Source organism: Sapajus apella, unplaced genomic scaffold (genome assembly GCF_009761245.1).
Source record: "Sapajus apella isolate SASKATOON/1434 unplaced genomic scaffold, GSC_monkey_1.0 scaffold154, whole genome shotgun sequence".
Lineage (NCBI taxonomy): Eukaryota > Metazoa > Chordata > Mammalia > Primates > Cebidae > Sapajus > Sapajus apella.
The window spans coordinates 1,476,138-1,502,299 of NW_022437094.1; the positions used below are offsets into that span (position 1 = coordinate 1,476,138).

Consider the following 26,162-nt stretch of genomic DNA (forward strand, 5'->3'; position numbering starts at 1 on the left):
TGTTTTAGGTCTTTGTAAATTCTGGATATCAGCCCTTTGTCAGATGGGTAGGCTGTAAAATTTTTTTCCCGTTATGTTGGTTGTCGATTCACTCTAATGACTGTTTCTTTTGCTGTGCAGAAGCTGTGGAGTTTAATTAGGTCCATTTGTCTGTTTTGGCTTTTGTTGTCAATGCTTTTGGTGTTTTGGTCATGAAGTCCTTGCCTACACCTATGTCCTGAATGGTTTTGCCTAGATTTTCTTCTAGGGTTTTTATGGTGTTAGGTCTTATGTTTAAGTCTTTAATCCATCTGGAGTTAATTTTAGTGTAAGGTGTCAGGAAGGGGTCCAGTTTCTGCTTTCCGCACATGGCTAGCCAGCTTTCCCAACACCATTTATTGAACAGGGAATCTTTCCCCATTGCTTGTTTTTGTCTGGTTAGTCAAAGATCAGATGGCTGTAGATATGTTGTGTTGCGTCCGAGACCTCTGTTCTGTTCCATTGGTCTATATCTCTGTTTTGGTACCAGTACCATGCTGTTTTGATTACTGTAGCCTTGTAGTATAGTTTGAAGTCCGGCAGTGTGATGCCTCCCGCTTTGTTCTTTTTGCTTAGAATTGACTTGGCTATGCAGGCTCTTTTCCGGTTCCATATGAAGTTTAAGGTGTTTTTTTCCAGTTCTGTGAAGAAGGTCATTGGTAGCTTGATGGGGATAGCATTGAATGTGTAAATTACTTTGGGCTGTATGGCCATTTTCACAATATTGATTACTCCTAATCATGAACATGGAATATTTCTCCATCTGTTTGTGTCCTCTCTTATTTCGTTGAGCAGTGGTTTGTAGTTCTCCTTGAAGAGGTCCTTTACGTTCCTTGTTAGTTGTATCTCTAGGTATTTTATTCTCTTTGTGGCAATTGTGAATGGCAGTTCCTTCTTGATTTGGCTCTCTTTAAGTCTGTTATTGGTGTATAGGAATGCATGTGATTTTTGCATATTGATTTTTTATCCTGAGACTTTGCTGCAGTTGGTTATCAGTTTCAGGATATTTTGGGCTGAGGCGATGGAGTCTTCTAGATATACAAGCATGTCGTCTGCAAATAGAGACAATTTGACTTCCTCCTTTCCTATTTGTATACCCTTTATTTCTTTTTCTCACCTGATTGCTCTGGCTAGAACTTCCAGTACAATATTGAATAGGAGTGGTGAGAGAGGGCATCCTTGTCTGGTGCCACATTTCAAGGGGAATGCTTCCAGTTTTTGCCCATTCAGTATGATATTGGCTGTTGATTTGTCGTAAATAGCTTTTATTATTTAGAGGCACGTTCCGTGAATACCTAGCTTATTGAGGGTTTTTAGCATAAAGGGCTGTTGAATTTTGTCAAAGGCCTTCTCTGCATCAATTGAGATAATCATGTGGTTTTTGTCTTTGGTTCTGTTTATGTGGTGAATTACGTTTATAGACTTGCGTATGTTGAACCAGCCTTGCATCCCTGGAAGGAATCCTACTTGATCATTGTGGATAAGCTTTTTAATGTGCTGTTGCCATTGGCTTGCCCGTATTTTATTGAAAATTTTTGCATCTATGTTCATCATGGATATTGGCCTGAAGTTTTCGTTTTTTGTTGAGTCTTTGCCGGGTTTTGGTATCAGGATAATGTTGATCTCATAAAATGATTTGGGAAGAATTCATTCTTGTTGTATTGTTTGGAATAGTTTCAGAAGGAATGGTACCAACTCCTCTTTCTATGTCTGGTAGAATTCGGCTGTGAACCCGTCTGGACCTGGGCTTTTTTTGGATGGTAAGCTCTTAATTGCTGCCTCAACTTCATACCTTGTTATGGGTCTGTTTAGGGTTTCGGCTTCTTCCTGGTTTAGGCCTGGGAGGAGGCAAGTGTCCAGGAATTTATCCATTTCTTCCAGGTTTACTAGTTTACGTGCATAGAGTTGTTTGTAATAATCTCTGATGATGGTTTGAATTTCAGTGGAATCGGTAGTGATATCCCCTTTATCATTTTTTATTGAATCAATTTAGTTATTCTCTCTTTTCCTTTTTATTAATCTGGCTAGCGGTCTATTTTGTTGATGTTTTCAAAAACCCGGCCCTTGGATTTATTGATTTTTTGAAGGGTTTTTTTGTGTCTCTATCTCCTTCAGTTCTTTTCTGATCTTAGCTGTTTCTTGTCTTCTGCTAGGTTTTGAGTTTTTTTGACCTTGCTCCTCTAGCTCTTTCAAATTTGATGATAGGGTGTCAAGTTTAGATCTCTCTTTTCTTCTCAGGTGGATACATATTGCTATATATTTTCCTCTACAGACTGCTTTAATTGTGTCCCAGAGATTCTGGTATGTTGTGTCTTCATTCTCGTCGGTTTCAAAGAACATGTTTATTTATGCCTTCATTTCATTGTTTATCCAGTCAACGTTGAAGAGCAAGTTGTTTGGATTCCATGAAGCTGTGTGGTTCTGGGTTAGTTTTTGAATTCTGAGTTCTATCTTGATTGCACTGTGGCCTAAGAGACTGTTTGTTATGATTTCTGTTCTTTTGCATTTGCTGAGGAGTGATTTACTCCCAATTTTGTGGTTGATTTTAGAGTAGGTGTGATATGGTGCTGAGATGAATGTATATTCTGTGAATTTGGGGTGGAGAGTTCTGTAAATGTCTATTAGGTTTGCTTGGTCCAGGTCTGAGTTCAGGTCCTGGATGTCCTTGTTAACTTTCTGTCTGGTTGATCTGTCTAATGTTGACAATGGGGTGTTAAAGTCTCCCACTATAATTGTGTGGGAGTCTAAGTCTCTTTGTAAGTCATTAAGAACTTGCCTTATGTATCTGGGTGCTCCTGTATTGGGTGCGTATATATTTAGGATCGTTAGCTCTTCTTGTTGCATTGATCCTTTTACCATTATGTAATGTCCTTCTTTGTCTCTTTTGATCTTTGTTGCTTTAAAGCCTAATTTACCAGAGATAAGAATTGCAACTCCTGCTTTTTTTTGCTCTCCATTTACTTGGTAAATCTTCCTCCATCCCTTTATTTTGAGCCTTTGTGTATCCTTGCATGTGAGATGGGTTTCCTGGATACAGCATACCGATGGGTTTTGTCTTTTTATCCAATTTGCCAGTCTGTGTCTTTTGATTGGGGCATTTAGTCCATTTACATTTGGGGTTATTACTGTTATGTGTGAATTTGATACTTCCATTTTCATGCTAGCTGACTGTTTTGCCAATTAGTTGATGCAGATTCTTCATTGCATTGATGCTCTTTATCATTTGGCATGTTTTTGGAGTGGCTGGTACTGGTTGTTCCTTTATATGTGTAGAGCTTCTTTCAGGAGCTCTTGTAAAGCAAGCCTGGTGGTCACGAAATCTCTGAGTACTTGCATGTTCACAGAGGATTTTATTTTTCCTTCACTTATTAAGCTTAGTTTGGCTGTATAGGAGATTCTGGATTGAAAGTTCTTTTCTTTATGGATGTTGAGTATTGGCCCCCACTCTCTTCTGGCTTGTAGGGTTTCTGCTGAGATATCTGCTGTGAGTCTGATGGGCTTCCCTTTGTGGGTAACCAGACCTTTCTCTCTGGCTGTCCTTAGTATTTTCTCCTTCATTTCAACCCTGGTGAATCTGACAGTTATGTGCCTTGGGGTTGCTCTTCTTGAGGAATACCTTTGTGGTGTTCTCTGTATTTCCTGGACTTGAATATTAACCTGCCTTGCTAGGTTGGGGAAGTTTTCCTGGATAATATACTGAAGAGTATTTTCGAGCTTAGATTTATTCTCTTTGTCACATTCAGGTACACCTATCAAACGTAGATTAGGTCTTTTCACATAGTCCCACATTTCTTGGAGATTTTTTCATTCCTTTTTACCCTTTTTTCTCTATTTTTGCCATCCTGTTTTATTTCATTGAGTTGATCTTCGACCTCTGATATCCTTTTTTCTGCTTGGTCAATTCGGCTGTTGAAACTTGTGGATGCTTCTTGAAGTTCTCGTGTTGTGTTTTTCAGCTCCTTCAATTCACTTATATTCCTTTCTATTTTGTCCATTCTCGTTAGCATTTCGTCAAATCTTTTTTCAAGGTTCTTAGTTTCTTTGCATTGGGTTAGAACATGTTCTTTAAGTTCACAGAAGTTTCTTACTACCCACCTCCTGAAGTCTGATTCTGTCATTTCATCACACTCGTTCTCTATCCAACCTTGTTCCCTTGCTGGTGGGGAGTTGTGATCCCTTGTTGGAGGAGAGGTGTTCTGGTTTCGGGTGTTTTCATCCTTTTTGCACTGGTTTCTTCCCATCTTTATAGATTTGTCCACCTGTCTTCTTTGTAGTTGGTGGCTTTCAGATTGGGTCTCTGAGTGGACCTTCTGTTTGTTGATGATGAGGTTATTTCTGTTTCTTGGTTTTCCTTCTGACAGTCTGGCCCCTCTGCTGTAGGTCTGCTGAGGTCCACTCCAGGACCTGCTTGCCCGAGGATCACCTGCAGCCGCTGCAGAACAGTAAGGGTTGCTACCAGTTTTCTTCTTCTGCTATCTTTGTGCCAGAAGGATACCTGCCAAGTGTCAGTCTGATCTCTCTTTTATGAGGTGACTCTTTGGCTATACAGGGGTCTGAGAGCTGCTTGAGGAGACAGTCTCTTCTTTATAGGAGCTCAAATGCTGAGCTGTGAGCTCCATTGTTCATTCAGAGCTGCTGGGCAGGTACGTTTAGGTCTGCTGCAGCAGAACTCATAAACTGCTTTTTATTCCCAGGTGCTCTGTCTCAGGGCTTTAGGTCTTTATTTGTGAGTTTCCTTTGTGCTGCTGCCTTGTTTTTTTTCCTTCAGAGCTGCCCTGCCCAGCAAGGAGGCAGCCTAGTCACTGTCTGCCTGTAGAGGCTTTGCTGAGCTGCTGTGGTCTCTGCCCAGCTACCAAGTGAACTTCCCTGTAGTCCTGTTTATATGGGTGTAGTTAGAACAGCCTCGGCAATGGTGGCCTGCCTCTGTTATGGTGGACTCTTTCTGTAGTGGCGGGTTGCTTTGGCAACGGCGGGCTGCCTCAGCAATGGTGGGTTGCCTTGGAAATGGCGGGCTTCCTCAGCATTGGCTGACTCCTCTGTAGTGGTGAAGTGCGTCCGTAATGGAGGATGCCCCTCCCCCACAGAGCTAGACTGTCCCAGGTTCAGCTGCACTTGCTGTGAAACTCTCAATTCAGAAAGTTTCTGCTTGCTATTCTTTTGTGGGGGTGGGACCAGCCGAGCCTGATCGCCTGGCTCCCCGTCTCAGAGCCTTTTTTTTTTTTTTTTAAGTTGGTGTTCCAGTCTCCTGTTGAAGAGCCTCCGTAATCTGTGTGTTTTCCCGTGCGGCGATGCACTGTGCTGGCTTAAACAGTGGCACTGAGATTCATGGCACTTTTTTGACCCTGGAATCTACTGTCCTGGTTCCCTGTTCAGTCCCCTTTTTAAACAGATGAATGGGCGACTTCCCGTGGTCCCAATCGCCAGCCAAAAGGGCACCCAGACCAGTGTATTTTGTACAGAGAACCGCTGCACTGGGGCGCTGACAAAGCAGCATGCGGGGCAAAGCAGCGGCACTGGCTGACACATCTGAGCTGGCCGAAACAGCTGCCCTGGTGATCCATGGAGCTCCTCCGCCTGGGAATTTCCTAGTCTGTGGGCAATAAAAATGTGGCGTCCACTCACCCTTTGTGCTTTCACTGCGAGCTGCAATCCTGAGCTGTCCCTAAATGGCCATCTTGGATCAATCTATCTGCTCTTTTCAAATTACTGTCTGTCTTTGACTTTTGATAATTCGATTATAGTGTGTCTCAGTCAGAGTACCTTTTTAGGGTCAGCCCATTTAGAGTTGTTTGGGCTTTCGCGATCTGGAAATCTGTGTCTCTTTGAAGATTTGAGGTTTCTGTCATTATTTCTTTAAATAAGCTTTCCACGTCTTTCCTTTTCTATGTCACTTTTATTACTTACATGATGTGCATACTAGTTTTCTTGATGATTTTCAATATGTTCCATGCACTTTCTTTACTCATTTTAATAATTCTTCTTTTTGTTTCTTTTTTTCCGACTAGATAACTTCAAATGATCCGTGTTCATGTTTGATAGACTCTGTGATTGCGTTTTTCAGTTCAGACATTGTATTCTGCATCTCTAGAATTTCTTTTCCTTTCTTTTTTACTTAATAGCGTGTATCTCTTTGTTCATATATCATTTTCCTGAATTCATTTAGTCGTCTCTATGTGTTTTTTTGTAGCTTGCTGAGATTCTTTATGGTGATTACTTTGAATTATTTGTCAGGTACTTTGTAGTTCTATATTTCTTTGGGGCCAGCCACTGAAGCTTTATTTTGTTCCTTCAATGTTTTTAAATTTTCTTGATTATTTATGTTTCTTAGAGTCTTGTATTGCTCTATTCACAGTTGAAAAAGCAGTTATTATTTTCATATATATATATATATATATATTCTAAGTTCTGGGGTAAAGATGCAGATACTACAGGATTTTTACATAGGTATACATATGCCATGGTAGCTTGCTGCCTCCATCTCCCCATCACCTACTTTAGGTATTTCTCCCAATGTTATTCCTCCCCAATCTTCTCATCCCTGCTATCCCTGCCCTAGCCTTCCACCCCACAACTGATCCCAGTGTGTCACGTTCCCCTCCCTGAGTCTATGTGTTCTCATTGTTCAACACACATCAATGAGGGAGAATATGCAGTGTTTTGTTTTCTATTCTTGTGTTAGCTTGCTGAGAATGATGTTTCCAGCTTTACCCATGTCCCTGCAAAGGACTCATGAACTCATCCTTTTTTATAACTGCATAGTATTCCATAGTGTATATGTGCCACATTTTCTTTATCTATTCTATCGTTGATGGGCATTTTGGCTGGTTCCAGGTCTTTCCTATTGAAACAATGCTGCAATGAACAAACGTGTGTATGTATCTTTATCATAGAACAATTTATAATCCTTTGGGTATATATCCAGTAATGGGATTGCTGGGTCAAATGGAATTTCTATGTCTAGATCCTTGAGGAATTGCCACACTGTCTCCCACAATGGTTGAATTAATTTATAATTCTACTAACTGTGTAAAAGCATTGCTATTTCTCCATATCTTCTCCAGCATCTGTTGTCTACAGATTTTTTAATGTTTGCCATTCTAACTGTCGTGAGATGGTATCTCAATGTGGTTTTGATTTGCATTTATCTAATGACCAGTGATGATGAGCATTTTTTCATATGTTTGTTGGCTACATAAATGCCTTCTTTTGAAAAGTGTCTGTTCATATCTTTAACCCACTCATTGATGGGGTTGTTTGTTTTTTTTTTCTTGTAAATTTGTTTAAGTTATTTTTAGATTCTGTATATTAGCCCTTTGTCAGATGGGTAGCTTGCAAAAATGTTTTCCCATTTTATTGGTTACTCGTTCACTCTAATTATTGTTTCTTTTGCTGCGCAGAAGCTCTTAAGTTTAATCAGATACCATTTGTCTATTTTGGTTTTTGTTGCCATTGAAAAGCAGTTATTTTTTCTACTGTTTATAACAGGCTTTAGGGAAGAAAGGTCTTCACCAGCGATCCCAGTCAGGTATACTGGGAGGCTTTTAGTCCTCTTCCATGAATGTGCCTTCTTCGCTCTTCTTAATTATTCTTAGGGCGGATGTCTTAGTATTGCTTACCTTCTCTCAATGCTGCAAAGCCAGACCTAGTGCTACAACCCTCTCAATTATTTTCCCTAAAGCAGTGTATACTGAGTTGTTCAAGTTTGTTTGCCTTCTATCAATCCAGAAGACTCAAGCTGACTGTTAAGATGATTCTGATCCAAAGATGATATCTATATGCCATTTATTGTTCTCATGTGAGTCATGCACAGAGATGTGTGGAGTGCTTTTCATGGGGGAGGAAGGGAGCTTGGGGCACATGTTGGCTGCTATGGGTCCTCAGGGAAGTCACTATGCAGGGTTTATAGACAATTATCTTGGTGGTGACCATGAAAAGGTGAATAGTATTCATGAATGATTGCCATGTATTGCCTGCTGGCTGATAGTTTGTTCCCTCTCCTTTTCACTGCTCCTAGTTACTTGCAGACAATTCAGCTTTGCTGATTCACTCAGTATTTTGGGTGGGGCAAGAACGAAGTTGACCTCCTGGGAAGTATTCTGCAAGGCTTGGGAAGCTGGGTGTTCAACTTTAACTTGTAGGAGAAATTTCATTTTCCTTGGGCCTCTTTTGGCACTGAGATCAGTTATCTTAGGGTAGAGGTGATACAGTTAGTGGGGAACTACTTTTCTTATCCTCTTCAATGTATTTACTCTTGGAATTTTTTTTTTGTTCCACCAGGATTCTACATGTAGAGTCTAAAGCTCCCACAACATGATTTTTTTTTTTAATGAATAAAGTAAATTTTTATTTATCTGCAATTATACTTGTGGGGGTACTACTATTTTTTTTAACTTTCTTTATTTTAACAGATGCATAATAATTGTATGCATTTATGAGATACATGTGATATTTTGATAAAAGAATACAATGTGACATAATTAAATCCAGTAATTGGGATATCCAGTACTTCAAACATTTATCACTGCTTTGTGTTAGTAATATTCCAAATCCACTCCTTTAGTTATTTTGAAATACACAATACATTGTTGATAACAATAGTCACCCTATTTTACTACGGAACACTAGATTTTATTATTTCTAAGTGTATTTTTTTGTACACAGTAAGCAACCTGCTTTATTCCCCCTTTCCACTATTCTTCCTGGCCTCTGGTAACCACCATTCTATTCACTATCTTCATAAGATTAACATTTTAGCTCTAACACATGAGTGGGAACTATTATCAAGAAGCTACAAGGGGATCCAAGTTGGCTGAGTAGGAGCAGCTTTGGATTGCAGCTCCCAGCAAGTGCACAGAGATTGAGTGGTTGCTGCATTTTCAGACAGATTTTTATTGCCCACAGATCAGGAGATTCCTGGGTGGAGGAGTGCCATGGGTCTCCAGCACAGCTGTTTCAGGTGGCATGGCAGGTCTCTCTGCCCAAAAAACTCACACGGGTCCCAGTGTCGTTTCAGCTGGAAGCTGGAACCCCTGGGAGATGGAGTCACCCATTCAACTGAAAAAAAGGGACAGAAACAGGGGCCAGGCCAGGAGATTCCAGGTGAAAAAGTGCCGTGAGCCCCCAGCATGGCTGTTTCAGCTGGCACAGTGGGTCTCTGCACAAGAACTCACACAAATCAGGGCACCATTTCAACTGGAGACTGGAATGCCTGGGAGACAGAGTCACCCATTCAACTGAAAAACAAAAGGGTCTGAGGCAGCGAGCCAGGTGATCAGACACAGGCGGTCCCACCCCCACAAAGATAAGCAATCTGAAACTTTCTGGATTGAGAGTTTCACAGCAAGCACATCTGAACCTGGGATGGTCCAGCTCTGTGGGTGGTGGGGGGGCATCTGCCATTACAGAGGCAGTCCACCACTACCAAGGTAGTGAGCCATTGCTGAGGTGGTCCACCATTGCGGAGGTGGCCCACCATTGTGGAGGCATCCTGCCATTACAGACAGAGTCCGCCATTATAGAGGCAGGCTGCCATTGCTGAGGCAGCTCTAACTATACCCCTATAAACAGGACTGCAGGGAAGTTTACATGGAACCTGGGCAGAGTCCACAGCAGCTTAGTAGGGCCTCCGCTGGCAGACTGTGACTAGGCTACCTCAAATCTGGGCAGGGCATCCCTGACAAAAGGGAGCAGCATGGCAGAAGCTTATAAATAAAGCCCTACCTTCCAGGGACAGAGCATGTGGGTAAAAAAGGCTGTTATTAGGTTTGCTGTAGCAGACTTAAATGTGCCTGCCCTGTAGCTCTGAATGGAAGAACAGAACTCACAGCTCAGCACCTGAGCTCCTATAAAGGACAGACTGTCTCCTCAAGCAGATCCCCGACCCTCATATATCCAGAGTCACATCATAAGGGAGAGCTCAGACTAACATCTGGTGGGTATCCTTCTGGAACAGAGATAGCAGAAGAAGAAACTGGCAGCAACCCTTACTGTTCTGCAGCTGCTGCAGGTAATCCCCAGGCAAGCAGGGTCTGGAGTGGACCTCCAGCAGTCCTACAGCAGAGGGTCCTGACTGCTAGAAGGAGAAGTAAGAAACAGAAAGAAATAACTTCATCATCAACAAACTAGATGTCCACTCGGAGACCCCATCTGAAAGTCACCAACTACAAAGACCACAGGTAATTAAATCAATAAAGATAGGAAGAAACCAGCACAAAAAGAATGAAAAGACCCAAAACCAGAACACCTTTCCTCTTCCAAGGGATCACAACTCCCCACCAACAAGGGAACAAGGCTGGATGGAGAATGAGTCTGATGAATTGACAGAAACAGGCTTCAGAAGGTGGGTAATTAGACACTTATCTGAGCTAAAAGAACATGTTCTTACCCAATGCAAAGAAAGTAAGAAACTTGAAAAGAGATTTGACAAAATGCTAATGAGAATAAACAGTATAGAGAGGAACATAAATGAACTGATCAAACTGCAAAACACCACATGAGAACTTTGCAAAGCATGGACAAGTTTCAATCGCTGAATTGACCAAGCAGAAGAAAAGGTATCAGAGGTCGAAGATCAACTCAATGAAATAAAACGAGAAGGAAAGATTAGAGAAAAAAGAGTAAAAAACAAACAAAGCCTCCAAGAAATATGGGATGATATGAAAAGACATAACCTACATTTGATGGGTGTACTGCAATGTGATGGAGAGAATGAATCCAAGCTGGAAAACACTCTTCAGGATATTATCCAGGAAAATTTTCCCAACAAAGCAAGATAGGCCAATATTCAAGTCCAGGAAATACAGAGAACACCACAAAGATATTCGTCAAGAAGAGCAACCCCAAGGCACATAATCGTCAGATTCACCAGGGTTGAAATGAAGGAGAAAATGCTAAGGGCAGCCAGAGAGAAAGGTCTGGTTACCCACAAAGGGAAGCCCATCAGACTCACAGTGGAACTCTCAGCAGAAACCCCAGAAGCCAGAAGAGAGTTTGGGTCAATATTCAACATCCTTAAAGAAAAGAAATTTCAACCTAGGATTTCATATCCAGCCAAACTAAGTTTCATAAGCAAAGGAGAAATAAAATCCTTAAGGAACGAGCAATTGCTCAGAGATTTCATCACTACCAGGCCTACTTTACAAGAGCTCCTGAAAGAAGCACTAAACATAGAAAGGAACAACCAGTACCTGTCACTCCAAAAACGTACCAAGTGGTAAAGAGAATTGTCGCAACAAAGAAACTGCATCAGCTAACAGGCAAAATAATCAGCTAGCATCAAAATGGCGGGATCAAATTCACACATAACAATATTAACCCTAAATGTAAATGGGCCCCCATAAAAAGACACAGACTGGCAAATTGGATAAAAAGCCAAAACCCATCGGTGTGCTGTATCCGGGAAACCCATCTCACATGCAAGGATACACATAGGCTCAAAATAAAGGGATGGAGGAAGATTTACCAAGCTATGGAGAAAAAAAAAGCAGGAACTGCAATTCTATTCTCTGATAAAATAGACTTTAAATAAACAAAGATCAAAAGAGACAAAGAAGGAAATTACATAATGGTAAAAGGATCAATGCAAGAAAAGTTAATGATCCTAAATATATACACATCCAATACAGGAGGACCCAGATACATAAAGCAAGTCTTTTTTTTGTTGTTGTTGATTACAATTAAACTTTATTTTTTTAAATTTATTTATTTTACTGTAGGTGCATACTATATCTGGCGTTTCTCCCCATGTTATCCCTCCCTATCCACCCCTCCCTCCCCACACCCTTTTGTATCTCCCTTACCCCCACAACTGTCCCCAGTGTGTGATGCTCCTCTCCCTGAGCCCACATGTTCTCGTTGTTCAACACCCACCTATGAGTGAGAACATATGGTGTTTAGCTTTCTGTTCATATATCAGTTTGCTAAGAATGATGGTTTCCAGATTCAGCCAAGTCCCTACAAAGGACACGAACTCATCGTTTTTTTTATGGCTGTGTAGTATTCACTGGTGTATATGTACCACATTTTCTTTGTCCAATCTATTATTGATGGACATTTGGGTTGGTTCTGGGTCTTTGCTATTGTGCACAGGGCTGCAATGAACATACGTGTGTATGTGTCTTTATAGTAGAACGATTTATAGGTCTTTGGGCATATACACAGTAGTGGGATTGCTGGGTCAAATTGAATTTGTATTTCTAGATCCTTGAGAAATCGCCACACTGTCTTCCACAATGGTTGAAGTAATTTACATTCCCACCAACTGTGTAAGAGTGTTACTATTTCTCCACATCCTCTCCAGCTCTATCATCTCCAGATTTTATGATGATCATATTCTAACTGACATGATATGATATCTCAGTGTGGTTTTGATATGCATTTCTCTAGTGACCAGTGATGATGAGCATTTTTTTCGTATGTTTGTTGGCCTCATCTATGGACATCTTTTGAAAATGTCTGTTCATATGCTTCACCCACTTATGAATGGGATTGTTTGTTTTTTTTCTTGTATATCTATTTTAGTTCTTTGTAGATTCTGGATATTAGTGCTTTGTCAGATGGGTAGATTGCAAAAATTTTTTCCCATTCTGTTTGTTGCCTATTCACTCTAATTATGGTTTCTTTTGCTGTACAGAAGCTTTGAATTTTAATTAGATCCCATTTGTGTATCCTGGCTTTTATTGCTATTGCTTTTGGTGTTTTAGTCATGAAGTCCTTGCCTATGCCTATGTACCGGATGGTTTTGCCTACAATTTCTTCTAGTGTTTTTATGGTGTTAGGTTTTATGTTTAAGTCTTTGATCCATCTGGAGTTAATTTTAGTGTAAGGTGACAGGTAGGGGTCCAGTTTTTGCTTTCTGCACATTGCTAGCCAGTTTTCCCAAAACCATTTATTAAACATGGAGTCCTTTCCCTATTGCTTGTTTTTGGTGCGTTTGTCAAAGATCAGATGGTTGTAGACATGTGGTGTTTCTTCTGGGGTCTCTGTTTTGTTCCTTTGGTCTATGTCTCTGTTTTTGTACCAGTACCATACTATTTTGATTACTGTAGGCTTGTAGTATAGTTTGAAGTCTGGCAGTGTGATGTCTCCAGCTTTGTTCTTTCTGCTTAGGACTGTCTTGGCTATGTGTGGTCTTTTGTGATTCCATATGAAGTTTAAAGTGGTTTTTCCAGTTCTGTAAAGATGGTCATTGGTAGTTTGATAGGGATAGCATTGCATCTATACATTACTTTGGCAGTATGCCCATTTCTATGATATTGATTCTTCCTACCCATGAGCATGGAATGTTTCTCCATCTGTTTTTGTCCTGTCTTATTTTGTTGAGTGGTGGTTTGTCAATTTCCTCAAAGAGGTCCATTATATCTTTTGTTAGTTGTATTCCTAGGTATTTTATTATCTTTATTGTGATTGTGAATGGGAGTTTGCTCTTGATTTGGCTCTCTGTCTGTCATTGGTATATAGTATTGATTGTGATTTCTGCACATTGATTTTGTATCTTGAGACTTTGCTGAAGTTGCTTATCAGTTAGTGAAGATTTTGGGCTGAGACGATGGGGTCTTCTAATATACAATAATATCATCTGCAAATAAAGACAGCTTGACTTCCTCCTTTCCTAATTGAATTCCCTTTATTTCTTTTTCTTGCTTATTGTTCTGGCTAGATCTTTCAATACTATGTTGAATATGAGTGGTGAGAGAGGGCATTGCTGTCTAGTGCCTGATTTCAAAGGGAATTCTTCTAGCTTTTGCCTGTTCAGTATGATATTGGCTGTAGGTTTGCCATATATACCTTTTATCATTTTATGATAAGTTCCATCAATACCTAGTTTATTGAGAGTTTTTAGCATGAAGGGCTGTTGAATTTTATCGAAGGCCTTCTTTGCATCTATTGAGATAATCATGTGGTTTTTGGCTTTCATTCCATTTATGTGGTAGATTACATTTATGGATTTGCATATGTTGAACCAGCCTAGCATCCCTGGGATGACGCCTACTTGGTCGTGATGGATAAGCTTCTTGATATGCTATTGCAGTCTGCTTGCCAGTATTTCGCTGAAGATTTTTGCATCAATGTTCATCATGGATATCGGCCTGAAGGTTTCTTTTTTAGTTGAGTCTCTGCCAGGTTTTGGTGTCAGGATGATTTTGGTCTCATGAGTTAGGGAGGATTCCCTCTTTTTGTATTGTTTGGAATAGTTTCAGAAGGAATGGGACCAACTCCTCTTTGTACATCTGGTAGAATTCGGCTGTGAACCCGTCTTGACCTGGACTTTTTTTGGTTGGTGGGCTATTAATTGCTGCCTCTACTTCAGCCCGTGCTATCGGTCTGTTCAGGGTTGCAACTTCCTCCTGCTTTAGTGTTGGTTACTTTTGTGGGATCAGTGGTCATATCTTCTTTATCTTTTTTTTTTTTGCATCTATTTGATTCTTCTCCGTTTTCTTTTTTATTGATCTGCCTAGCAATTTGTCTATTTTGTTGCTCTTTTCAGAAAACTAGCTCCAGGATTTATTGATTTTTTGAAGGGATTTTTTGTGTCTCTATCTCCTTCAGTTCTGCTCTGATCTTAGTTATTTCTTGTCTCCTGATAGCTTTTGAGTTTTTTTGATCTTGCTCCTCCAGCTCTTTCAATTTTGATAAAAGGCTGTTGATTTTAGATCTTTCCTCTCTTCTCTGGTGTGCATTTATTGCTATAAATTTCCCTCTCGACACTGCTTTAAAGGTGTCCCAGAGATTCTGGTAAGTTCTCTCTTAATTCTGGTTGGTTTTCAAGAACATCTTTATTTCTGCCGTCATTTCATTGTTTATCCAGTTGACACTCAGAAGTAGGTTGTTCAGTTTACAAGTGGTTGTGTGGGTTTGAGTGTCTTTCTTGATGCTGATTTCTAGACTGATTGCACTGTGGTCTGATAGACTCTTTGTTATGCTTTTTGTTCTTTTGCATTTGCTGAGGAGTGATTTGCTTCCAATGATATGGTCAATATTAGAGTAAGTGCAATGTCGTGCTGAGAAAAATGTATATTCTCTGGATTTGGGGTGTAGCGTTCTGTATATGTCTATTAGGTCTGCTCTGCATTCAAGTCGTGGATGTCCTTGTTAATTTTCTGTCTCATCGATCTGTCTAATGTTGACAGTGGAGTGTTGAAGTCTCCCACTATTATTGTGTGGGAGTCTAAATCTCATTTTAGTTCATTAAGAACTTGCTTTATGCATCTAGGTGCTCCTGTGTTGGGGGCGTATATATTTATGATAGTTTACTCTTCCTGTTGGATTGATCCTTTTTCCATTATGTAGTGTCCTTCTTTGTCTCTTTTGATCTTTGTTCGTTTGAATTCCATTTATTAGAGACTAGGATTGTAATCCCTGCTTTTTTTTTTGTTGTTGTTGTTCTCCATTTGATTGGTAAATCTTCTTCCATTCTTTTATTTTGAGTCTATGTGTCTTTGTATGTGAGATGGGTTTCTTGAATACAGCACATCAATGGAATCTGGTTTTTATCAAGTTTGCTAATTTATGACTTTTGATTGGGGCATTTAGGCCATTTACTTTCTTTTTTTTTCCCATTTATTTATTTTATTGCATTTTACATTTTGGGGTACATGTGAAGAACATGCAAAATTGTTGCATAGGAACACATGTGGCAGTGTGATTTGCTGCCTTCCTCCCCATCACCTACATCTGGCATTTCTCCCCTTGCTATCTCTCCCCAGCTTCACACCCCACACCTTCCCTCCCCTATTTCCCCCCAACTGACCCCAGTGTGTAGTGCTCCCCTCCCTGTGTCCATGTGTTCTCATTGTTCAACACCCGCCTATGAGTGAGAACATGCGGTGTTTGATCTTCTGCTCTTCTGTCAGTTTGCTGAGAATGATGGTTTCCAGGTTCATCCATGTCCCTACAAAGGACCCAAACTCATCGTTTCTGATGGCTGCATAATATTCCATGGTGTATATGTGCCACATTTTCCCTATCCAGTCTATCGTCGATGGGCATTTGGGTTGGTTCCAGGTCTTTGCTATTGTAAACAGTGCTGCAATGAACATTCGTGTACACGTGTCCTTATAGTAGAACGATTTGTAATCCTTTGGATATATACCCAGTAATGGGATTGCTGGGTCAAATGGAATTTCTATTTCTAGGTCCTTGAGGAATCGCCACACTGTCTTCCACAATGGTTGCACTAATTTACACTCCCACCAACAGTGCAAAAGTGTTCCTATTTCTCCACATCCTCTCCAGCATCTGTTGTCTCCAGATTTTTTAATGATCGCCATTCTAACCGGCGTGAGATGGTATCTCAGTGTAGTTTTGATTTGCATTTCTCTGATGACCAGTGATGATGAGCATTTTTTCATATGTTTGTTGATTGTAGTTCTTTTCTTTTTTTTTTTTTTTTTCTTTTTCCAGAGACGGGTTTTCACCATATTGGTCAGGCTGGTCTCGAACTCCTGACCTCAGGTGACCCACCCGCCTCAGCCTCCCAGAGTGCTGGGATTACAGGCATGAGCCACCGCGTCCAAGACTTAGGCCATTTACTTTCAATGTTAACATTGTTATGTGTTGATTTGATCCTGCCATTGTGTTACTGGCTGATTTTCTTTCCCATTTGTTGACTCATTTTCTTCACTGCATTTTCGGTCTTTGCCCACTGGTTTGCTTTTGCAGTGACTGGTACTTGTTCCTTTTTGTGCTTAGTGTTTCTTTCAGGAGCTCTTGTAGGGCAGGTCTGGTGGTGACAAAATCTCTCAATAATTGCCCATTCGTAAAGGATTTTATTTCTCCTTCACTTGTGCAGCTTCGTTTGGCTGGATATGAGATTCTGGGTTGAAAGTTCTTTTCTTTAAGGATATTGAATATTGGCCCCCACTCACTTCTGGCTTGTAGGGTTTTTGCTTAGAGATCGGCTGTGATTCTGATTGGCTTCCCTCTGTGGGTGACCTAGCCTTTCTCTCTGGCTTCCCTTAGCATTTTTTCCTTCATTTTGACCCTGGTGAACCTGATGATTATGTGCCTTGGTGTTGCTCTTCTTGAGGAATATATTTGTGGAGTTCTCTGTATTTCTTGAATTTGAAATTTGGACTGCCTTGCTAGGCTTGAGATTTTCTTCGGGATAATATCCTGGAGCATGTTTTCCAGCTTGGATTCATTCTCCCCATCATATTCAGGTACACCCATCAAGTGTAGATTAGGTCTTTTCACATAATCTCATACTTCTTGGAGGTTTGTTCATTTCCTTTCACTCTATTTTCTCTTGTCTTGCCTTCTCTTTTTATTTCATTGAGTTGATCTTAAATCTCTGATATCCTTTCTTCTGCTTGATCAACTTGGCTATTAAAACTTGTGTTTGCTTCACATAGTTCTCATGCTGTGTTTGTTAACTTCATCAAGTCTTTTATGTTCTTCTCTAAGCTGGTTATTCTAGTTAGCATTTCGTGTAACCTTTTTTCAATATTTTTGGTTTCTTTGCATTGAGTTAGAACGTGTTCCTTTAGCTCACAAAGTTTTGTTATTATCCACCTTCTGAAGCCAGTTCTTGTCAATTCGTCGCACTCCTTGGTCAAGTTGTGATTCCATGTTGTTGAGGAATTGTGATCCCTTGAAGGAGTAGAGGTGTTTTGGTCTTTGATGGTTTCATCTTTTTTGTGCTGTTTTTTTCCCATCTTTGTGGATTTACCTGGCTGTGGTGTTAGTGAGCTTCTTGATGAGGTCACTTGTCTGCCTCTGCAGGCATTACTGGGTTTCTAGGGACTCATTTAGGTTACTAGGGAAGCTTCCTGTGTCCTTTTTTTGTTTATACTGGGAGATTAGGCTTGCCTCTTCTGCTGACCTGTAGGTGCTGCTGTTTTGTCAAGAACACCGTCCCATTGCTACTACATATGCTTCCTGTGTTTTTTGTTAAAACATGTAACCCAGTACCACCACTCTAGTGGTGGGTTGTGCCCTTCTTCCACTGGGCTGGATCATTCAGGATTTATATCAGACTGTGGCATTGGCTGCACAGCCCACTAGAGTCAGAGCTTCAGCCCTCTGCGATTTGTAGGGGAGGGTAGGGAACTTCCCAGATGCACCTGGCTGTCTCCCACTTTCAGCTTTTCTCTCTCTGATTATGGGGTAGGGGGCTGCCCTGCTGCTCCCGCTTCCGGCTCCCTCTCTCACTGGGCGGGGAGAGGGGGCGATAGCTCAGTCAACAGGCTATTATTCAACTCTGCACTTATAATTCCTGGAGCTTGACTAGCAAAGATCCCCTATTCTTGCCAGTCAGATGCATTTTCTGGGTGAAGGAGCACCCCTCACCACGTAGGAATGCCCTGAGTGGGCTTTGCTCACCATAGGACCAGACCCATTGAAATGCACCTGGTACCTCAGTTGAAGCTAGGAGATCTCTAGATTTCTACATCTCTCTCGGTGGGTGTTGTGCACTGGAATTGTGTCTAATTGGCCATCTTGGATCAAAGCAATTTCTTAATGACTTACAAAAAGACTTAGACTCCCACACAATAATAATGGGAGACTTTAGCACTCCACTGTCAATATTAGACAGATCAACGAGATAGAAAATTAACAAGGATATCCAGGACTTGAACTCAGACCTGGACCAAGCAAACCCAATGGATGTTTACAGAACTCTCCACCCCAAATCCACAGAATATACATTCTTCTCAGCACTACATCACACCTATTCTAAAATTGACCACATAATTGAAAGTAAATTACTCCTCAGCAAATGCAAAAGAACGGAAATAATAACAGTCTCTCAACCACAGTGCAATCAAGTTAGAACTCCGAATTCAGAAACTATCACAGAACCACACAGCTTCATGGAAACTGAAAAACTGGCTCTTGAATGCTGACTGGATAAACAATGAAATGAAGGCAGAAATAAAGATGTTCTTTAAAACCGAAGAGAAAAAGACACAACATACCAGAATCTCTGGGAGACATTTAATGCAGTGTCTAGAGGAAAATGTACACTAATAAATGCCCACATGAGAAACAAGAAAAGATCTAAAATCGACACCCTATTGTCAAAATTGAAAGAGCTAGAGGAACAAGCTCAAAAAAACTCAAAACCTAGCAGAAGACAAGAAATAACTAAGATCAGAGCAGAACAGAAGGAGGCAGAGACACAAAAAACCCTTCAAAAAATCAATAAATCCAGGAACTGGTTTTCTGAAAAGATCAACAAAATAGACCACTAGCCAGGTTAATAAAAAAGAAAAGAGAGAAGAATCAAATAGCTGCAATAAGAAACGATCAAGGAGATATCACCAGAGCTTCCATAGAAATACAAACCACCATCAGAGATTACTCCAAACAACTCTATGCACATAAATCAGTAAACCTGGAAGAATTGGATAAACTCCTCCCAAGCCTAAGCCAGGAAAAAGTCAAAACCTTTAATAGGCCAATAACAGGGGCTGAAGTTGAAGTAGCAATTATTAGCCTACCCATTAAAAAAAGCCCAGGTCCAGATGGGTTGACAGCCTAATTCTACCAGGCATACAAAGAGGAGTTGGTACCATTCCTTCTGAAACTATTCCAAACAGAGGGAATCCTTCCCAAATCATTTTATGAGACAAACATCATCCTGATATCAAAACCTGACAGAGACTCAACAAGAAAAGAAAACTTCAGGCCAATATCCATGATGAACATAGATGCAAAAGTCTTCAATTAAATGCTGTCAAAACTATTGCAACAGCACATCAAAAAGCTTATCCACCATGATCAAGTAGGCTTCATCCCAAGGATGCAAGGATGGTTCAACATACGAAAGTCTATAAACATAATTCACCACATAAACAGAACCAAGACAAAAACCACATGATTATCTCAACTGATGCAGAGAAGGCCTTTGACAAAATTCAACAGTCTTTTATGCTAAAAACTCTCAATAAACTAGGTATTGGTGGAACGGATCTCAAAATAAAAAAAGTTATTTACAACATACCCAAAGCCAATATCATACTGAATGGACAAAAACTGGAAGCATTCCCTTGGAAATCTGGAACTAGACAAGGATGCCCTCTCTCACCACTCCTTTTCAATATAGTATTGGAAGTTCTAGCCAGAGCAATCAGGCAAGAAAAAGAAATAAAAGTTATTCAAATAGAAAAGGAGGAAGTCAAATTGTCTCTATTTGCAGACGACATGATTGTATATTTAGAAGATCTCATCGTCTCAGCACAAAATCTGAAACTGATAAGCAACTTCATCAAAGTCTCAGGACACAAAATCAATGTGCAAAAATCACTAGCATTCCTATATACCAGTAACAGTTTTAGAGTCAAATCAAGAATGAATTGCCATTCACTGTTGCTACAAAGTGAATAAAATACCTAGGAATACAACTAGCAAAGAATGTAAAGGACCTCTTCAAGGAGAACTACAACCACTGCTTAAGGAAATAAAGGAGGACATAAATAGATGGATAAACATTCCATGCTCATTGTTAGGAAGAATCAGTATAGTGAAAATGGCCATACTGCTGAAAGTAATTTTTAGATTCAACACTATCCCCATCAAGCTACCAATGACCTTCTTCACAGAACTGGAAAAAAAAAACGCCTTAAACTTCATATGGAACCAAAAGTGGGCCCACGTAGCCAAGTCAATTATAAGCAAAAGGAACAAAGCTGGAGTCATCACACTATCTGACTTCAAACTATACTACAAGGCTACAGTAATTAAAACAGCCTAGTACTGATACCAATACAGACATATAGACCAATGGAACAGAGTAGAGGCCTCGCAGACAATGCCACACTTCTACAACCATCTGATCTTTGACAAACCTGACAAAAACAAGCAATGGGGAAAGGATTTCCTGTTTAATAAATGGTGTTGGGAAAACTGGCTAGCCATGTGCAGAAAGCAGAAACTGGACCACTTCATGACACCTTACACTAAAATTAACTCCAGATGGAGGAAAGACTTAAACATAAGACCTAATAGCTTAAAAACCCTAGAAGAAAACCTAGGCAAACCATCCAGGGCATAGGCATAGGCAAGGACTTCATGACTGAAACACCAAAACCATTGGCAACAAAAGCCAAAATAGGCAAATAGGACCTAATTAAACTCCAGAGCTTCTGCATAGCAAAAGAAACAATCATTAGAGTAAATCGGCAACCAACAGAATGGGAAAAAATTTTTGCAATCTACCCATTTGACAAAGGGCTAATATCAAAAATCTACAAAGAACTAAAACAGATTTACAAGAAAAAAACATACAAGGCCATTGAAAAGTGGGTGAAGGATATGAACAGACACTTTAGAAAAGAAGACATATATGAGGCCAACAAGCACATGAAAAAAATGCTCATCATCACTGGTCATTAGAGAAATGCAAATCAAAACTACATTGAGATACCATCTCATGCCAGTTAGAATGGCGATCATTAAAAAATCTGGAGACAACAGATGCTGAAGACGATGTGGAGAAATAGGAATACTTTTACACTGTTGGTGGGAGTGTAGGTTAGTTCAACCATTGTGGAAGACAGCGTGATGATTCCTCAAGAGCCTAGAGATAGAAATTCTATTTGACCCAGCAATCCCATTACTGGGTATATATCCAAAGGATTATAAATCTTTCTATTATCAGGACACATGAACACGAATGTTCATTGCAGCACTGTTTATATTACCAAAGACTTGGAACCAACCCAAATGCCTATTGATGATAGACTGGACAGGGAAAATGTGGCACATATACACCATGGAATACTATGCAGCCATAAAAAATGATGAGTTCGCGTCCTTTGTAGGGACATGGATCAACCTGGAAACCATCATTCTCAGCAAACTGACACAAGAACAGAAAATCAATCATGGCATGTTCTCACTCATAGGCGGGTGTTGAACAATGAGAACACATGGACACAGGGAGGGGAGCATCACACACTGGGGTCTGTGGAGGGGGAATGTATGCGAGGGACAGCAGGGGATGGGGAGTTGGGGAGGGATAACATGGGGAGAAGTATCAGATATAGGTGATGTGTTGGAATGCAGCAAACCACATTGCCATGTATATACTTATGTAAAAATCTTGCATGTTCTTCACATGTACCCCCAAACCTAAAACCCAGTAAAATACAAAGTGCTGTAATCCCAGCACTTTGGGAGGCTGAAGCGGGCAGATCACCAGGTCAGGAGTTTGAGACCAGCCTGACCAACATGGTGAAACCCCATTTCTAGTAAAAATAGAAAAAATTAGATGGGTGTGATAGGTGTGTCTGTAATCCCAGCTACTCAGGAGGCTGAGGCAGGATAATCGCTTGAACCCGGGAGGCAGAATTTGTAGTGACCCAAGATTGTACTGTTGCCCTTTAGCCTGGATGACTAAGACTCCATCTCAAAAAAAAAAAAAAAAAAAAAAAAAAAAGGGGGGGGGGGTTCTTTTCCATGAGTGGTTTCCAAAAGCAATGTTTCTATGGGGAAAGGAAAGATGGAACTATTTATTTTGCCAGCACATCGATGTCACCTCCTCTTTGGTAATCAGGATTATTCACCTCAGCCAGCATGCTCACTCTCTCTTTTGCCTGTTGATTTAAAGGAATAAGGAGCCAAAAGTGGCTAAGTGGAAGTCTTAACTTTTAATTCAGTGGAATCACTCTTATGTATGCTGTTAGAAGCATTTCTCTCTTTGGATCCTAGACGTCTTTGGAGCAGAGAAAGAGGTCACAAAACAGAAAATAAAAATTACGCTAGTGTGTCACTAGGCACAATAGTGAATTGTTCCACTCCCATTTCCAGTTTGTGATTTTTCAAACCGTGAATACTGACTATGTTTTGCAGTTTCACTAGCATGGTAACTGAGTTTTCAACAGCCCACTCCAATGCTCTATCAAGTCAGTTGTTTCAGGGTGGTGGATGTATTAGCCAACTTGGGCTGCCATAACACAATACAATAGACTAGGTTATGTAAACAACAGAAATTTATTTTCTCACAGTTCTAGAGGCTGGGAATCTGATATCATGGTGCCAGTATGGTCAGGTTTTTGTAAAGGCTCTCTTCCTGGCTTACAGATGGCCACCTTCTCACAAGGATAAGGGAGACAAAAGAAATATCTCTATCTTCTTATTTTATTGTATTGTATTATTTTTTGTTTTTTTTTGTTTTTTATTTTACTTCAGGTTCTGAGGTACATGTGAAGATCATGCAGGATTGTCGCATAGGTACATAGATGGCAATGTGGTTTGCTGACTCCATCCCCTTGTCACCTATATCTGGCATTTCTCCCAATGTTATCCCTCCCTAACCTCTGTACCCCCTGCTGCCCCTCCCCTATTTCCCCCCAAGAGACCCCAGTGTGTGATGCTCTCCTCCCTGTGTCCATGTTTTCTCATTGATCAACACCCACTTATGAGTGAGAACATGCAGTGTTTGATTTTCTGTTCTTGTGTCAGTTTGCTGAGAATGATGGTTTCCAGAATCATCTTTGTCCCTACAAAGGACACAAACAAACTCATCGTTTTTTATGGCTACATATTATTCCATGGTGTACATGTTCCACATTTTCCCTCTCCAGTCTATCATTAATGTGGATTTGGGTTGCTTTCAGGTCTTTGCTGTTGTCATCAGTGCCACAATGAACTTACGTGTGCATGTGTTTTTATAATAGAACAATTTATAATCTTTAGGATATACACCCAGTAATGGGATTGCTGGGTCAAATGGAATTTCTATTTCTAGGTCCTTGAGGAATCACCACCCTGTCTACCACACGGTAGAACTAATCTACATTCCCACCAACAGTGTAAAAGTGTTCCTGTTTCTCTACATCTTTTCCAGCATCTGTTGTCTCCAGATTTTTTAATGATCACCATTCTAACTGGCATGAGATGGTATCTCAGGGTAGTTTTGATTTGCATTTCTCTAATGACCAGTGATGATGAGCATTTTTTTCATATGTTTCTTGACCTCATATATGTCTTCTTTTGAAAAGTGTCTGTTCACGTCTTTTTCCCACTTTTGAATGGGTTTGTTTATTTCTTGTAAATCTGTTTTAGTTCTTTGTAGATTTTTGATATTAGCCCTTTGTCAGATGAGTAGACTGCAAAATATTTTTCCCACTCTGTTGGTTGCCACTTCACTCTAATGATGGTTTCTTTTGCTGTACAGAAGCTCTGGAGTTTAATTAGGTCCCATGCGTCTATTTTGGTTTTGGTTGCCAATGCTTTTGATGTTTTAGTTATGAAGTCCTTGCGTATGCGTATGTCCTCAATGGTTTTGCCTAGGTTTTCTTCTAGGGTTTTTATGGTGTTTGGTCTTATGTTTAAGTCTTTCCTCCATCTGGAGTTAATTTTAGTGTGAGTTGTCAAGAAGGGATCCAGCTTCTGTTTGTTGCACATGACTAGCCAGTTTTCCCAACACCATCTATTAAACAGGGAATCCTTTCCCCATTGCTTGTTTTTGTGAGGTTTTTCAAGATCAGATCGTTGTATATGTGTGACATTATGTCCAAGGCCTCTGTTCTATTCCATTTGTCTATGTCTCTGTTTTGGTACCAGGACCATGCTGTTTTCATTAGTTTAGCCTTGTAGTATAGTTTGAAATCAGGTAGCATGATGCCTTCAGCTTTGTTCTTTTTGCTTAGGATTGTCTTGGGTATGCAGGCTCTCTTTTGATTCCAAATGAAGTTTAATATGTTTTTTTTTTCATTTCTGTGAAGAGAGTCATTGGTAGCTTGATAGGGATAGCGTTGAATCTAAAAATTACTTTGGGCAGTATGGCCATTTTGACAATATTGAATCTTCCTATCCATGAGCATGGAATGTTTATCCATCTGTTTGTGTCCTCTCTTATTTCCTTGAGCAGTGGTTTGTAGTTCTCCTTGAAGAGGTCCTTTACATCCTTTTTTAATTGTATTCCTAGGTATTTCATTCTCTTTCTAGCAATTTTGAATGGGAGTTCAGTCTTGATTTGGTTCTCTTTTAGTCTTTTATTGATGTATGGGAATACTTGTGATTTGTGTACATTGATTTTGTATCCTGAGACTTTGCTGAAGTTGCTTAACAGTTTAAGGAGATTTTGTGCTGATATGATGGGGCCTTCTAAATATACAATCATGTCATCTGGAAATAGAGAGAATCTGACTACCTCCTTTTCTAATAGAATACTCTTTATTTCTTTTTCTTGCCTTATTGCTTTGTCTAGAACTTCCAATACTATATTGAATAGAAGTTGTGAGAGAAGGCATCCATGTCTAGTGCCAGATTACAAAGGGAATGCTTCCAGTTTTTGCCCATTCAATATGATATCGCCTGTGGGTTTGTTGCAAATAGATTTTATTTTGAGATACATTCCACTGATACCTAGTTTATTGAGAGTTTTTAGCATAAACGCTTTCTGAATTTTGTCAAAGGCCTTCTCTGCATCTACAGAGATGATCTTTTTCTTGTCTTTGTTTCTTTTTACGTGGTGAATTACATGTATAGACTTGTGTATAGTGAACCAGCCTTGCATCCTGGAGATGAAGCCTGGATAAACTTTTTGATGTGCTGTTGCAATCAGTTTGCCAGTATTTTATTGAAGATTTTTGCATCTATGTTCATCATGGATATTGGCCTGAAGTTTTCTTTTTTTGTTGAATCTCTGCCGTGTTTTGATATGAGGATGATGTTAGTCTCATAAAATGATTTGGAAAGGATTCCCTCTTTTTGTATTGTTTGGAATAGTTTGAGAAGGAGTGATACCACCTCCTCTTTGTATTGTTATTGGTCTATTCAGGGCTTCAACGTCTTCCTGGTTTAGGCTTGAGAGGGTGCAATTGTCCAGGAATTTATCCATTTCTTCCAGGTTTACTTGTTTATGTGCATAAAGTTGTTTGTAGTAATCTCTGATGGTAGTTTGTATTTCTGTGGAATCGGTGGTGATGTCCCCTTTATCATTTTTTTTTTGTATATGTTTGATTCTTCCCTTTTCTTATTAATCTGGCTAGAGGGCTATTTTGTTGATCTTTAAAAAAAAAAACGCTCTTGGATTTATTGATTTTTTGAAGGGTTTTTTGTGTTTCTCTCTCCTTCAGTTCTGCTCTGATCTTAGTTATTTCTTGTGTTCTGCTAGCCTTTGAGTTTTTTTTTTTTTTTTAATCTTGCTCCTCTTGCTCTTTCAATTTTGATTTTAAGGTGTCAATTTTAGATCT

At 40.0% G+C, this 26,162-nt stretch overlaps 1 protein-coding gene and 1 long non-coding RNA gene across 3 annotated transcripts in view; both read left to right on the forward strand.

Annotated features, from left to right (window-relative positions):
- Nucleotides 1-26,162, forward strand: part of FAAH2 (fatty acid amide hydrolase 2) — a 286,150-nt gene that overhangs the window by 122,389 nt on the left and 137,599 nt on the right. The window lies entirely within an intron of this gene.
- On the forward strand, nt 9,398-9,761 carry LOC116541717. Its single transcript, XR_004264911.1, has 2 exons — nt 9,398-9,462; nt 9,501-9,761. It is a non-coding gene; the product is annotated as an uncharacterized LOC116541717 (long non-coding RNA).